Source organism: Plecotus auritus (assembly GCF_963455305.1).
Source record: "Plecotus auritus genome assembly, chromosome: 11".
NCBI lineage: Eukaryota > Metazoa > Chordata > Mammalia > Chiroptera > Vespertilionidae > Plecotus > Plecotus auritus.
Window position 1 is genome coordinate 14343230 of NC_137777.1, and position 12718 is coordinate 14355947.

General features: G+C 43.9%; 1 protein-coding gene across 4 annotated transcripts in view; it reads right to left on the reverse strand.

The window, feature by feature from the left end:
• NCALD (neurocalcin delta) overlaps positions 1–12718 on the reverse strand; it is a 314941-nt gene that overhangs the window by 55659 nt on the left and 246564 nt on the right. For 2 of the 4 annotated variants that reach the window (XM_080647009.1, XM_080647007.1), the window contains one exon: positions 5922–6062. The exons of the other annotated variants lie outside the window; for them this stretch is intronic. The gene's annotated coding sequence lies outside the window, so the exon portion shown is untranslated. The remainder of the gene's footprint in view (positions 1–5921; positions 6063–12718) is intronic. 4 annotated transcript variants of the gene reach the window in all.

Consider the following 12718-nt stretch of genomic DNA (forward strand, 5'->3'; position numbering starts at 1 on the left):
AATAGGTCTCCAAGAGCAACAACGTGGCTCACATTAGGGCAGCAGCAATGGAAGTAGCAATCTATGGTTGAATTCTGGATGTTTGCAAGGTAGGGTAAACACGATCTTCTGACAGGTTGTATGTGAGACAGGAGAGGAAGAGATGGAGTTAAGGATGACTTCAAGGTCTTTGGCTTGAGCCCAACTGGAAGAATCCATAGCCAACCAATGTCAGGGGAAGGTATAGGTAGAGTAACTTTTGTCCCAAAGATTAGGAGTCCAATTTTTGGACATGCTGTATGGGATGGTTAATTGTATGTGTCAATTTGACTGGGCCACAGGGTGCCCAGTTATTTGGTCAAAGATCATTCTGAGTGTTCTGTGCTTTTGGCTGAGATTAACATCTGAATGGGGAGACCAGGTGAAACAGATTGCTTTCTATTGTGTGTGGGCCTCATCCAATCAGTTGAAGGCCTGATACAGCAGAAAGGCTGACTCTCCCCCAGGAAAAGAGAACTCTTCCTGCTTGACTGCCTTCAAAGCGGAGCACTGGCGTTTTTCTTGCCTGTAGATCACACTGAAATATGGGCTCTTCTTGGGTCTAGGGCCTGTCAGCCTTTAGACAAGAACGGACCATCAGCTCTCCTGGTTCGCAGGCCATTGGACTCACATGGGAACTAAACATCAGGGTTTCCAGTTTGCTCATTCACCCAGATCTTGGGACCTGCCTGTGTCCACAATATTCAAAATAAATATGTACATACGTATGTACCTACATACATATATCCTACTGCTTCTGTTTCTCTGGCAAACCCTGAGTGACTCTTGGTGCTAGAGATGCCTTATTAGACATTCAAGTGGAGAGTCCAGTAGGCAGCTGGCTATGAGTCTGGAATTTGGGACTTAGTTCAGGGCTGGTAACATGTATTTGGGAATCCCTGGCAAAGGTGGTAGGGAGAAGACTGGGTAGGATCATTGTGGGAATAAATATTGATAGAAACAAGTAACTGTCGCCGAGTCCTGGACCCTGCATTGTCTAAATATCAGGGACTTGAGCCACAGAGACTGAGAAGGAGCAGCCATTGAGTCGGAAGGACACCAAGAAGTGTGTCCCTGAAGGAAGGAGGAATCTTGTCTATCAAATTCTGCTGATTAATTGCTGCCACTGGTAAATATCATTGCATTCAGCCATGCAGTGGCCACTGGCGACCTTGATCAAAAAAAAAAAAGTAGCATTGGAGAGGTGAGGCCAAAGCCCCTTGGAGTGGGTTTTGAAGCGAAGGCAAGGAGGGAAGTTGGAGACAGGGAGTTTGGGCTCTCTTTGGAAGAGCTTTGTTTAAAAGGCGTGTAAGAAGAAAGGACAGCAGCTGGCAGAGAAAGGGGGGTCAAAAGAAAGACTTTTCATGCTACCCACGTCATCCGCTGCCATTTACGGAGCACCTCTCTGCGGTGCTAGGTGCTTTACATGTGACACCCATTGAATCCTCCAAATAGTTTTACAAGGCAGATACTACATCTTTCAGGCAAGGGAACAGATGTTAAGAGATAGTGAGAAACTTTACAAAACAAAATCAGTAAGTGGCTGTGCCAGGATGGAAACCCAGGTTGTTATAAATTGGAAGCAGAGACTCTTGACTACAACAGTGTATTCCTTGCCTCTGACAGAGCCTGCTACCATAGGACTGCCTCCCGCAGGGAGCTCAGACCTGCGATGGCACCGGCAAAAGTTAACTGTCAGGCTCCTCGTCCCAGCGAGCCGGGAGCTCCTAATCGTGCAGAGCAGTGGGCAAAGGGATCTGCGTCCTTCTCTGGTGCCAGCCTCTAGGAAGGATGCATGATACAGCGTCCTTACAAGCACTTCTGTGCACAGCACTCCATGCAGACAGCACTTCCATCACATCCAGGGAGCAGAACCAACAGCAGTGTGCAGATTCTAGTTTCAGATTGGCCAGGTCAGTGGAGAGAAGTCCTGCCCTTTGTTACCTACCACACTGGTGCGGATCCAAAGAGTTTCATAAATATTTGCTGCTCCTGCAGTTGCTACATGAAACTGGCGTGGGGGCGGGGGGGGGGGGGTCTGTTCTGGAGATGTGCTGAGGTGGGAAGATGCTCGTTACAATCCTTGAGTGAGTTCCTGGGGTCTCCAGCTATTGTCAAACCCCAACAGGTTCGGGATCTAATGGCCTGGGGTAGGAAATGACTTACTTTTCACTGTACAATTATTCCTTTATTTAAAAAATACTAATATTAAAATAAATTTAGAAACAAACAAAAAACACCCAACTGGCACAAAAACTAATATACCAAGATTAAATCAGGCTGCAATATTACAGATTCCTTTTTAAAATACTTGATTTTTTTTTTCTCAGTGAAAAAAGTAAGTGGGGCCTGGCATCTTGGTCTTCACTCAGAATCCGATTTCATTATAAAGCTGGATGGAAAGTCCCTGTGCAGAGAGACTGGCATGTATGTATGGGGGAGGGGTGGGAGTGAGAGAAAGTGTCTTCCAGACCCAACGTTACTCTGTAAGGTGATCCATCCTGACACCTCAACCCAGGGGACAGCGAAAGAGAGCAGGTGGGAGCGGAAGGAAACTCCGTTAAGAAGAGGGCGCCCTGGAAACAGCCATTTCAATGAGCGCCAGACAGACTGGAAATGAGGCTTAAGAAGCATTTGAAACAATAGCCCGAGGATAATTTGCTTAGCACACGGACCTCTACTGCAATTGACTCGGCTTTTTCCCTCTGCAACGTAGCATTAACCTCGTTTACGTTCAGTTATTACAGAGCACATATTACCTGTCATAAGGTCTTTTCAATTCTCACTAAAGAACGCCTCTGAAAGTTCTGTGCACACGCCGCCTTCACAGCAGAGAACACTGATGGTACTTTCAGAAAATGCTATTTAAGGGCCCTGCAGCCCTATCTCTAACACGCCTAATTTTCAGTTATTCTTAACTTTTAGGGAAAGTTTCTTTTTCCATAAAATAGCCTCTATGGAGTGCATTCACAAAGGCATTCTTCACATTTTTTTCAGAGGGCTATCCATCATCTCTGAGCTATGACTTAAGAAAACACTAGAAGCCTGGTCATCAGAAAAAAAACCAACAAAACAGTAAATCCCATTTTAAATTGGAAACACTTGGACTTCATTTATAATCATAAATTTTTCTTAAATACAGAAATAATACATGTTCATTGAAAATAAATTCAACCAATACAGAATAATATAAAGGATAATGTGAAAAATACCTTACAATCCCATTCCTCAAGGAGTGTAATTAACAATTTGCTATATATCCTTCCAGATTTTTCTGTACATGTAATATATACACTGAGTGGCCAGGTTATTATGCGTTCAGAGATTATAATAATCTGGCCACTCGGTGTATATGTATTAGAGATCCCTAACATGAACTGCTTGAAGTTGTGTGTGAAGTTTTGTGTGCATGTATGCATATGCATTTCAAAGGAAAAGGAAGCCATAACTTACATCAGTTTTCAAAAAAGTTTTAAAATATATAATACTATATATGTAGTATAACATAAAGTATAACATATATATATAATTATATATAATTCCTATTTAGTTTACAAAAACCTAATCATAATCTACATGTAATTCTGAAGTTCATTTTCTCCCATTTATGGACATTTTTTCCATTTCAGAAGTAATTTTTGTTGTTCCTGATATTTTTCATTATCACTTAGTTTTTCTCCCTGGAAGTGCCAGAATCTGGGGCTTGGAGACAGAAAGATCTGGATTGGACTCGGGGGCTGAACCACCTACAAGTGCTGTAAGTTTGGCAAGTTACTCAGACTTTTGAAGTCTCGGTTTGTCATCTATAGAATCAATTAGAATTATAATAGAATGATTGCAAGGAATAAATAGTAAAGTGTATTTTAGGCAATTGGCACAAGCAATGACTAGCACAGAGCGAATATTCAATGAACACGAGTGCTTTTGTAGGTAGAATTCACTTGGTCCAACATCACATATATAACATCTGGAGAAGGATTTTAAAATCAGGATTTAGGATGACAATAAAGTGGATTATTGAGAAGAAAGCTGAAACCACACTCTGGGATAAAATAGTATTACCCATTACTTAAGAATAAGCCAGCAAACCAATGATTCATATAGCTGTAAATGTTACAAAGAATCAGGTGTCAGTCTTAACCGGCATGGCTAAGGCAGTTGCCATGGACTGAACTGATCAGGACTCCTCTCCTCTCTTAGGATATTGAGAAGGTCACATTCTAGACCATTCCATTCTGGGATTGGCCTTCCCATTCTGGGTCTTATTACTTAGTTCTCAGACTAGGTATGTGCAAAAGCTGCAAGTTCAATGTAAGCACAGAATTCCATTTCTTTTGCATGATGCTGGTGGTCTGCCTCATTTATTAACACAGAGATGGCTTTGGCCTTTAGCTAGACCTACAGCTCTCTCCACTCCCAGTGCCCCCTGCCCTGCTGTGTCCACTCTTTACCTGGCGTACTGGGCAGCCCAGAGCAAGAGCACGCCTGGTGTAAGGCCCTGCCATGACCACCACTCATTGGGCAATAACTGACTTCCAGGCATGTGCTAAGCATTTTGCACGCTTTATTTTTGTAATCTCACAGCAATTCTGGACGTTATCTCTGTTTTGCAGATACACAACTTGAGGTTTGATTAAATAAGGAACGTGTGCAGAGATTACAGACTTAGTAAGGGGCAGGCTGCGAGGCTGAATCTCTTTATTCTGGAGCCCCCTGGATCTCATGAATGCTACCTCCACAGCTCTTGCTTCTGTGTGGTGGGCCACATGTTACACTTGCAAGACTTTGGCGGGAAAGGGAGAAAACATCAATGTGGTGCCCACTGGAAGTTTCCCTGGGATGAAGGCCTCCTCATAGGGGGTCTTCCTGCAGGTTGGCATGTTCACCTTCACAGTCCACACCTGCAGGTCAGAGCTGGGATTAGCTCCTTCAGCTTTTTGGGGAGAGCAGTGAGAAAACTGATCAGAAAGGGGAAGTGGCGTTATCTGTCATGGGCAGAATAATGGGCCTCGAAGACGTCCATGTCCTGAAACCTGTGAGCATGTTACCTCATGTGGCAAATGAGACTTTGCAGCTATAATGGAGAATCTGGAGACAGAAGCTCCCCTGGATTTCCCAGGTGGGCAGTGTGATCACAAGGGTCCCGAGAAGCGGGAGGCAGGAGCGCGAGCCTCAGGGGAGAAGATGTGACAACAGCAGCAGAGGTCGGCGATGAGGGAACCCAGAAGCTGGAAAAGGCAAGGAAACAGATTCCTCCCCAGCGTCTCCAGAACGGAACTCTGTCCTGCTGACCCACTTTAGGCTCTGGCCTCCAAAACTGCAGGAGAACCAATCTGCTGTTTCAGGCACTAAATGTGTGGCGACCTGTTAGAGCAGCCATAGGAAACCAAGCCAGTGTCCACATCCCAAGGATCTTATAACAGCCCTGTTCATATTAAACTTGAAGTCCTGTGCCCACTTTATCTAAATCCTAAGACTAATGTTTATTGTATCTCAAACAGTCCGTTAGTGACGTGCTGATGGACCTGGTTCTCCCTCTTCATAAAGAAAATGAATTAAAATATACCTGTGAGCTTTTAAGTGGACATTGCCCTGAACACTCTGGATATTTCCAAAACCTAAGAGAGAAGAGCCATTTCCTTTCCTTTGGGAACTCATGTAGGATCGTCTAATTGACACACATTCACACAATGACCCACAGCTTTTCAAATCTGAAAGAGGCAGGCATGATGGGAGGTGAATGCAAATTCTCTTCTTTGCTGAGACACTTAAGGACCTGGAGAAAAACGTGCCTCTGTTTACATATATAAATTTAGAAGCACTGTGAAATCTCAAACAAAATTAGCCACCATAGAGGGGGAAAAATATCAGATAACCTCATTAACCCGGGCGGAGCCACTTACATTCTCAGGACTCGGGATAATGCTGGCCAGCGGACTGAAGGGGGTGCAGACGAGCACTGATGGAAGACCCAGCAGCCCAGGAATAGGATTCAAGCCACGGGAGCAAAGGTCATGAGCAGATGGACGAGGCTTTTGCTGTTCCTGTCATTGAGAATGCAGAAGAATCCTGTAGTTGGAAGGTTCCTAACATTATCATTGTTATTTGAATAAGCCAGGAAACATCAGATCCCAGAAATGCATCCTTTGTGGCCTTACATTTCAAAGAGAAAGCATTGGTTTTCAGGAAACTTGCTATGTGTCCCTGGCTCTCCAATTGGACACTGCGATCACCCATGTTTCTTGTGCAGATGCTGAACAGCTTTGGAAAAGCCAAGGGCCATCAGTCGGTTCTCCTGTACTCATCATCTCCCCAGTCAAGAGCCCCAAACAGCTGACCATGCCTGGCTTTCTAGACTGACTCCCTTAAAAACATCTCATCTAGAGCTGGCATTATAACCATAAGCCAGAAGTATTGTAATTATTCTTTTTTATGGATCTTCTTCCTTACCAACAATCTCTTTGTAAATAGGCTGTTTCTTATTCTCTGATAGTAACAATTTACATAGAAAAAAAATAATTTAATATGCCAGATCCCCACCCGGCCAGTGTGGCTCAGCGGTTGAGCGTCAACTCATGAACCAGGAGGGAGGTCGTGGTTCGACACCTGGTCGGGGCACATGCCCGGGTTTCGGGTTTGATCCTCAGTGGGGGGCACGCAGGAGGCACCAGCTTGATGATTCTCTCTCATGATTGATGTTTCTATCTCTCCCTCTCCCTTCCTCTTTGAAATCAATAAAAACATATTTAGGAAAAAAAAAAAGCCATATTCCCTATGCAAATGCCTTGTTGCCTTCCTGCAAAGAAGGAGGCAAGCAAATAGTTGCTATTCCTTTACCAGGAAAAAAGAAAGTTAGAGTGAGTGGCTTGTCTGTGTGTGCCAGCTGTCATTGGGGACAGCAGGGACTCTCAACCCACTTGGCAAATGGCATGAACTTCCAAGTTTCTTTGTCTCCCCCAGGGCATAGGGCAGTCAGCCACAGTCCAGATTTCCGCTAAAGTCCTAATTTCAAATAATTTTATTTTCAACACAGTGATTTGTCTAATCTAACACTAAATGCGGCTTAATCCTTATGCTGGTTGAAGACTGTTCATATCAATGTTTAGAAAATAGATAAAATCTTTAGGCTATGTTATAATTCCGGGTGAAGAAAATATGGTCACTAAACATTTACATATCATCAAGTGTAACTAATATGGTTTACATTTAATCCCCCAAATCAATCATAACTTATGATGCACAGAGTTCAGACAAATGAGCTCTCTTTTTTGATCATGATAGCTGTGGATCTGAGCTAATTTCCTCCTCCTCACCAACATTGCTGCTTCTCCTTCCACTGACCCCTCCAGAAAATAAAAATATAATGTGAACAGCTGTAGGGTGGGTGCAGATGGATGGAACCCACAGGCAATAACAAGTCCCGGCTGCCATTCAAGGCAGCTCTTTGGTTGAGCAGGGTCTGCGTGACCCTCTGCAGGGACTTAGCAGGGACCACGCTAGCTGGCATCACGGTACCTCCACATCAGCAAGTTCAGGGGAGGGATGAGGAGAGGTGGGTGAAACTCTCACTAAAATGCATCATTCCACCCAGCCAGCATGGCTAAGTGTTTGAGCATCAACCTATGTACCAGGAGGTCACAGTTCAATTCCCGGTCAGGGCACATGCCTGGGTTGCAGGCTCAATCCCCAGTGTGGGGTGTGCAGGAGGCAGCCGATCGATGATTCTATCCCATCATTGATGTTTCTATCTCTCACTCCCTCCCCCTTCCTCTCTGAAGTCAATAAAAATGTATATTAAAAAATATAAAATAAAATGCATCATTCCAAGAATGCAATAGCACGAAACATTGAGGAAAGGCTTTAGCTATTTGGGAAATTGCTTAAAATAAACACTACCCATGATAAAAGAGTCGAAGAAAATTGCCCATTCTTGTTCCTCTCTCCTCCACTTAAACTTGCAAAGCCTGTGGTTATAAAACATACCTGGGGCAGCCTTTACTGCCACATGCCAAGATTTTCAGACTAGATACTAACAGGCCTCACAGAATGCCAATAGATGGGTCTATTTCCTCTCTCTTTCTCTCCCCCTCTCCCTTCCTCTCTGAAATCAATAAAAATATTAAAAAATTAAAAACACATATCACCATATCCTCCTCTTAGACATTTACAAGAAAATTAAAAGCACTGAAAAGTCCTCCAATAGAGAAATGCATTAAATTTCATTTGCTCAGCAAATAAATATATTAACCATGGAACATCCCATGGACCCAACTTTCTGTGGGTCCCACTGTGCTGCGAGATCCATCATCTTAGAGCAGAGTCAGGGGGCTCTGATTTAGAAAGAGCATTTCCCTAGCAGCACACAGCTTGTCAGAATTACTGCTCAGATACTCACTTCTGGTACCTCCTTGGCTTAAGCCACTCCCCAAGGAGACAGAGAACAAAGAATCTGGCTGGTTGTGAGCAGGGAGCTCTAGAAGGCTATTCCTGAAACTAATTCTTTCAACTTTGGGCACCTTTCCTGGTTTCTGGGTCATGGATTTTCTTGGGATGTGGCTCCATAGCTTCTGACTTTGGTAGCTCTCTGTGCTCTTTGAGCCAAGTCTTGTCCCAACTTCATTTAGCTTCCTGGTGCCTGTCCTCATTCTTTGGTCCAAGGGCATCGTCTGATCCTGGGCTCCACAGCTTCACCCTACAACTCTGAGGCCAAGGGACTCCCTTCTAAGGTTTTATCCACTCTTATTTCCATGTCAACATATGGCTCACCTCCTTAAAGCTAACCTGTATTTCCTTGTGAGAATTAGTTACCTGGGAGAGAGTAATGGTCCATTCCCATTTTAATCAAGAAAACTTAACAGAGATCCAGTGACTCTGGGAAAGCCAGTGCACACAGATGCATTATATCATACTAGAGGCCTGATGCATGAATATTCGTGCAAGAACGGGCCTTCCTTCCCTTGGCTGCTGGCACTGCCTTCGCTCAGGTGGAGCCGTCTTTCTGCCTTCCCACACTGCCCAGAGGACTGGAGTGGCTGGGGCGGGGCAGAATGACACAAGTGTCCCATCCCGCCCCCGGCTGCTGGGCGACTGCATATGCAAATTAACCCACTATATTTGTTGGGTTAATTTGCATACTCACTCCTGATTGGCTGGTGGGCATCACGAAGGTACGGTCAATTTGCATCTTACGTTTTTTATTAGTGTAGATAGTATCTTGTTTCAGGTCCCAACCAAAGAAGAACTGGCTGTAATTTTTACCTGTTTTCCAAATTAGGAAACTGATCATTTAAGAAGTAGTAACCTGGCCAAAGTCACAGAGCTTAAATAATAGTCAGTCTGACCTCAGAGTGCATGCTGCTCTGAACCAATAAGCCTCTCTTGATTCCATCCCTCAACCCTTACCTATTCACTTTCTGAAACCACTGCCCAGGGGCATGGTACTTCTACATGGTCATGAACCTGGGGCAGCTCAGGGTTCCCTCCTCTACCCCGCCTTTACCCATCTGGTCAACACATCATACCCTAGGTTTGTTCTTCTCTCCCTGTCCCTTCATCAGAGTGATGCGTTTCTGCTGAGATTAACTGGTAGACCATTCTGTGCTAATGTGTCCTTTCTGGTAACAAATTGCTTTCACCCAGGCTAAATGTATATGTCTCCACAGGCTCCATATGCAGGGGCTCTACTGGTGGGATGGTGAAGACCTATGGGAGGAGACTGTTGAGTCGGATTTGGAACTTCAGCATTCCATGAACCTCTGCTTACTTTGCCTGGGCCTGCACTCTCAACCCTCCTTGCACGTAGCACCATGGGAGATTATTACTATTAAACAAAAACCCTATGCTATTGCTGCACCCCAAACTAAATGACTCAGAATGCCTGGGAAAGAGACCCCACCACTGGCATGCTATTAAAGCGCTTGGCAATTCTCACATGAGAGTAGAGATGAATACTCATTTCCTAAACATAGGGCTAGCTATGCAAATGGAAACACCTTTTCTAAATTTTGGTCTCCGTACACCCCAAGGAGATGGGTGAAAGATGACAAGCGTGCTTACACAGAGGAGGAAACAGGTTTAGTAGTCATGGACTTGACTGATTACCACATGTTCTTGGGCCAGAAATCAGCTTCTTGGCGGTTTGGTTTTCTCACTCAGTAATGAGGGATTAATACTAACGTACCTCAAAGGTGGCTAATGGGAAATGACTAATCCAGACGGCCATGGGGTATTAGTTAGGCGAAGTTAAAATGCTTCCATGACAAGCAAGGGGATTTGAGTGATCTGCCTCTTAAACATTGCCAAGAAAGCCCCAGTAATTATCAGTAATGAGCCAGAGTGGAATGCAATGAAGCAGACACCATAGACGCACTAATTACCAATAGATGGTTGCTGCGCTTTCCTCCCATTAATGTCTTTCCTCTGGATAGCAATTTGGGAAAATAAATAAAAAGAAAAGAAGACAACATCTTGAAGATTCTTTGGCACACTCCCACAAAGCCCATGCTATCTTATTAACAAACCATTTCCTGGAAACAGGTGTGCCCTGACTTTTAAAAAATGGGGACCTACAATGAAATAAATAACCAAAGTGTTCTTTATTTTACAAGCTTCCTTGAAGTAGAAACTTCCTTTGTGCATAATTCATTAACTTATTACCTTTGGGAAGAAAAAAAATCAACCCACAATGGAGATGTAACTCTGAAATGATCACGTTCACCAGCGGGGAAATGTGATTTAATTTAAAAAACCTGCACAGTAACTCATGCTATTTGAAGTGAAGTTTGCACCCATGAAGCTAGAAAGAGAAAGACGGAGACATATTTAGGTTGTGAGATACAGTTTCCAGCCCCTGACACCACCAGCTAAGTCGCAGGTGATGGAGGCCATGGGCAGTGAGTCAGCATGGTCGACTCATCGCCATGGGTTTGAGGAGGTCTCCCCAGGACATGTCAGTTCTGCTGCCCAGGCGCTCCTCTCCTTCAACTCCCATGTGGCCAGCACCAAGGTTAGTCTCCTTTGAATAAGAACCGTGTAATACTGACTCCAACATATCTGTTACTGCACTTGACTTTCGAAGGAAGGTGAGCATATTTAAGGCACAGCCCCTGCCCTCTATTCTTGTCAATTTATGGTGGCCAGATATCCAAATGTGACAGCCTGGATCTTCTGGAAAGTGTCCACGACTAAGATTAGGGGTAGGGCTGCCAGATGAAATAGAGGACGCCCAGTTAAATCTCAATTTTAGTTAAACTACCAACAATGCTTTAGTATATGTCCCAAATACATCATGGGACACACTTATACTAAAAAAAAAACAACAACAACACAGCTCTCCCTACAGATATCACCAAGCTACAGTTACAAGGCCACTCACACAGTACTGAGGGCAAAAGAAGAATTCATGTTTTTTAATTTAAAGTTAGAACTTTTCTATGAGAAAAAAATAGAAGAAAAGGAAACACAATAAATATTCAGGATTTTAAAAGTAAATTGTCTAAAGCAGTGGTCAGCAAACTCATTAGTCAACAGAGCCAAATATCAACAATATCAACAGTACAACGATTGAAATTTCTTTTGAGAGCCAAATTTTTTAAACTTAAACTTCTTCTAATGCCACTTCTTCAAAATAGACTTCCCCAGGCCGTGGTATTTTGTGGAAGAGCCACACTCAAGGGGCCAAAGAGCCGCATGTGGCTCGTGAGCCGCAGTTTGCTGACCAGTGGTCTAAAGCAAAAGGAAACAGAGTGATTAAAGTATTACTACACTGTTTGATACATACATCTCTCACTAGCTCCTAGCCTTTTCCTAGCTTCCTGCTGTCTATCAGATCAAATCCAGCCTATCTTAAATTGACCAATTCTAGATCTTCCATAGACCAACCTTGTGGATTGTAAGGATTTTTCCCCCAAACCAGTTTCTTGATCCCATATAGGGTGTCTTATTTCTGTTGCCAGAAATAAGATGTTTCTTACTCATGGACAATCCTTTTACTTCCGTAGGTCATGCCAAATGTTCTTCATCACTCACTTCTTCTACACAGTTGTCTCACTGCCACATATCCTTCTGCAGTTAATCTATTCATGAATCATTTACCAGAGATTTTAATCAGTGAGTAATATGTGTCCAGCACTACACTAGGCATTATGAGAGATTGTAACCAACAAACAAGACATAGCTCTGGACCCTAGCTGCCTAGGTTGCCCAGCCTCCTCAGCAGGTCTATAACATTTTCAAAGACTGGCTGGACCTACCACCCTTGTAGTATCCTACTTAGCTGGAATATCTTGGATGAGGTGGATCATGTGCTGGCCACTGAAAGGTCTGGATGACTGGACCACATCTGCCTGGTGTCTATAGTAAGCAAATAAGAGGCAGCTGGAAGAACCTTGCCAGTCCTTGGACACCAAAAAATTCTTTTTGTAGGTGCTTAACTTCAGGGCTCACCATATGGGGTTAATAAATATTGAAATAACATGTGAATGATCCAACACAGCAATTAGCTTTCCCAAGGGAAGGAGGGAAGACCATCAGGAGGGAGTGACATTTAAGTAAGTGAGAAGAGAGTCCAGGGCATTGATTTCTCTGCTGCAGGAGAGACAGAGATGCCTCCTTGAGTGAGGGCACAAGGACAATATTTCTGAGGAGTCCACGTGCTAGGTTTGACCAACATATGGAGCCACAAGCCAGTTGGAGAGCTGCC